Source organism: Charadrius vociferus, unplaced genomic scaffold, assembly GCF_000708025.1.
Source record: "Charadrius vociferus isolate BGI_N301 unplaced genomic scaffold, ASM70802v2 scaffold163, whole genome shotgun sequence".
NCBI classification, from domain to species: Eukaryota; Metazoa; Chordata; class Aves; order Charadriiformes; family Charadriidae; genus Charadrius; species Charadrius vociferus.
In genome coordinates this window covers 9,838,354-9,842,632 of record NW_009648332.1, presented here as the reverse complement: position 1 = coordinate 9,842,632, position 4,279 = coordinate 9,838,354, and positions in this window count along the sequence as shown.

Below are 4,279 nucleotides of genomic sequence, written 5' to 3'. Positions count from 1 at the left end.
AAGGTGATAATGCCACTTCACAACTGTGAAGATCAGTTACCAGCATTATGTTCCTGGTTCGTATTCATCTTACAAAGGAGCTGAGAGTAAAGCGGACCAAGAACAGCCTCTCAGTCACAGCAGCAAGTGGATGCATGCTGGAACTCTACGCGCTTTTGGTTTTGCTTTGCTCATAATGGAAATGTTGCTTAAGAGCTGTTGAGCAACCTCCTGTAAGGAAATTTGTGATTATGAGAAACCTTTTCCTAAGGGATTTTCTATGTTTTGGAAGATGTTATATGCTTTGATTTGTGAGGTGTTTGAACTTGCAAATGCATGAGGGTGGGGGTAAAGGCTTTTTTGTTTGAGTGCTTGGTTATTTTGGTTTTGTTGTTTGGGAATTTTTCTGCCCCATAAGCTTCACAAGGAGTTATTTCCCTGGTTTTTTCCCCCAAAGAGAGGTAGCTACTGTTTTGTTATGGCCTCCTCAACTGCACTGATAATCTAAAACCCAACATAAGTTGCTTATTTGTACATTGCACAATTTCTGGCACTTTTGGGATGCCACCAGACTGCAACTGATTCGGAAACAAATGAAGTCACTGGGAACCTTTTCCCTGACCTCACAGGGCTTTGGGAAGGCCAGTGAAGATGATTTCATTAATCTAGTATTTGCCCTGAGAACATCACCGGAAAAGTTGAAGCACACAGGTATTAAGATAGCACATTTCATTTCATAAGGGTACTAGAGATTAGGGGTTCACTGGTCAGAAAACTAACAAACTGGAAGATAAGGAAACTTTCTAGTTTCCTCTCCAGTTCCTCATGTTTTGGGAAACTAATTCATTTTTGCGGGGGTTGGTTGGGACTTTTTGTCACTGTAGGGTGAAGTCCCATCTGAGAATTGTCCAGCATGAAACTGTTTAAACAAACACACTTCTACTTTGTCTGACAAGTGCTTCCTCTCAAAGAGGTTTATTGCCTGCTTGCAGCATCTTAGAGGCAGAGTCCAATTAATACCAATTTAATAAAAGAAAGATAGCAGTTATGTTTGCAAAAAAAGTTGCGAAGCATTTTTTTACCTCTTAAATTGTTTTAATCACTTCCTTTCCTATAGCATCCTTCCTTACCAACAATGCAGTAAAGCTCATAAAACAGTAAATAAACTCAGTCTCTTGTCTACTTGGTAGAAAAAAAATATTGGAGTGCTGCCATCTTTTGGTTACACTCTATGATAATTGCCGTCAATTAGAGGTTGTTTTCTAAACCAAACACACAAATAAATTATTCTCAAGACATTTATGAGTTTGTTGTAATAAAGGGAAATCTCTAAATAAATACAAACCCAGGAACATTTTCTCTGTAGTCACTAAAGTTTCAGAATTTAGTGTATTTGTACAAGGATCTTAGGAAGGGCTGCTCAAGGTAACAACATTTTGGGACACTTGAAAACAAACAATAGATTTTAGAATTTTTTTTAATTACAGACTCATCACTAGATAACTTGTGGTGCTTGGTTTTGCATTTCATTCTTCGCTTTATAAAACTATTCTGTATTTCACCATTTCCATGAATATATAGCTGTATTTTCTGAAGTCTTTACTAATCTGTCCTAATGATGTTTGGGACTTAATATGCCCTCACAGACCTGAATTATCAGAAGCCTTGAATGCTGACTTCTTTGATCCATCCAAGTTAAATGGCAACACGTGGGCAGGGTGAGAGACTAGAGAGAGAGAGTAAGCACATGCTCCCCATTGGTTTTGCCTTTACGTCAGCCGATGAGCGATGACTAAAACTGCAAGCTTCTATCACTGGTCCAGCTTTCTCGGGCTGTAAATACACCCACAGCTGTTTCATTTACGAAACCGGAACACAATCGATGCAAGGGATACAGTTTACAAACAATTTAGCATCTGAATGAGCATAGCTAGCAAATTATCATGCCAGCTGGAGCGTTTCAGAAAGTGTTCGGGAAGATGTACACAAAACTACTTCTCTTAATTTCAGTGAGAAATCAAGATGAGAGTCTCCTACTTCTTGGCAGTCCTTTGATAAACAGCAGAAGAGATAAAAAAAGAAATTATTGCAACAAAGCTGTGGTTTATTGAGATTCCGTGATAATTCCTCTAGTCCACACTATCTGCAGCTGGAATTTCACAATATAGGGATAGAACATGTCTTTTCATGCTCAAGGTGCAGAATATTTTCCACATAACCTTTAGCAATATATAGTCCACCATGCACCCAACAGGTAGCTCTGATTCACCTAGAAAGATATAGGTTTGTGGTACCTATATCATAGTTAGATAGCTAAGGTAGTATTGACCCCAGTTAAATACAGGCACATGTGGCCACCCAATACATCTTTTGCACCCAAAATCAGCAGGAGGACAAGTAAGTTAACATCATTCAGCACATAAAACCATTTATATCATTATGGGGCAGTTCAAAAGAACTGTTCATTGCCAAAAGGATTTCAAAGCTATCTTTTTAGTGTGCCTGGAATATGATGGAATTAGTTTTATTACTGTTATTAAATATACATGTTAAGTTAGTGCCCAAAGGTGCTAATCTAATCAGTAGTGGAGATGCTTGTGTTTGGTAGTGCATAAATACAGGTTGCCTATATCCTGCCAGGTTTACAGTGCATTTGATCAGGACATTTTAATTTCATTCACGGAGCTATAAAATACAGTATATTAACTAAACCCTTCTGTCATTGATGGGGAACCTGTGGCACACAGGTCAGAAATGACTGATAGTGCTACAGTCATTGCTACGCAAGCACAAATAAAATGGCTACAGCTGTGGAACAGCCTCTGATTGCCAAAAGGAGCAAAGGTACAGAGAACAATCTGGAGGAATTAGCATAAGAGGCAGGGGAATATTTTGTGTGGACGTAAAAAGTCTTCTCCACCACCGATTAATTCTCTTCCTTCTCTCTGGAAGCTCTCCCAAAACTGACATTCAATTTCAAGGCTCAGGAAATATGTTTCTTTCTAGGTAATTACTTTGTCTAGTAATAAATGTAATAGTAATAAAGTTAAATACAGCAAAACATCTCTAAATATCCCCAAAAGTCGGCAGGAAGCAGGCTTTCATATATGGCTCTAGATACAACGCACTGCCATATCCCAGCCTGTGTGGAGCCACAGAACTCACTCAAAGCTGGGTGTTGCACAGAATGTCTTTAGGAAAACACAGATTGAAAATATTTGTAATATGCCAAATTACAGTCCTATAATATGTTAATTGTACTTATTTCAGTGTATGTAAACTCATGCGTTTAAAATATGTCATCTACTTGACATTTGATGGCTGCACCAAGTATACATGCAACATGCCACAGCTAAACCAAGGTGGTTGGTGGTGACACGCAAACAGGAGAGAACTCCAGATCCAGATGTCTATGCCCAGTAGCAACACCAGTTACTAGAAAATAACATCTTTACCCTTTTGAACCGGGCAAAATATGCTGTATAATGATTAAGAACATGAAATAAAGACATTTGCAGTGGAGTTTTCAGCACCACTTCTCAGGGTATAGCTGTGCTTGATATAGTTGAAAACAGTTCTACCAATGAAAGAAGTTTGATATAGCGGCTTATGACTCTACAGAGGAATAGACAGCCCGCACTCGCTGTCAAGCTGTGATATGTTATTACAGTGCACCACATTCAAAGCGCAGAAAACCGATGCGCTATTAATTTCAAACTTAAAGAAGGACAAGTTGAATTCCTCTCAATAAGGGATGAATGCTTTAATGATAGTTTTTCTCTTTAATTTCAAGGTTCTGGGAAAGACTTATATGAATTTTCATAGAAAACAGAAGAGGCGTTTTGATATCAACGTGGCCTTTAATTTAAAGTATTATTTAATTTGAAGTATTACTCAGCCAGCACTGCAGAGATGACATTTCCTTTAATATGAGAGTGTGTGTGAATTTGCCAGATTGTATTGTGGTTTTCTGCATAGTCCACACCCGCAAGGCTCACGCTGGCCACAACTGGTGCAATGGACTGTGCCTCAGCATGGAAATGAGATGGATGTATGTTGAATACTAGAAATAAGGCAGTTCATAATGCAATTTACACTACTTCAGACTGTTCAAGTGTTGCCTACAACATCTCTTCTCCACAGGTCTACGAATGGTCACTGAGATGACAAAACAAAATGGCTTTGTCACGCATCCCTGAACATGCCAAGCTTAACCTCTTTGTTTCAAGTAACCACAGCTGATGTTGATGAACTGGCATTACTGATGAGGAAAAGCCTCCCAGATGCACAGCAGCAGGAA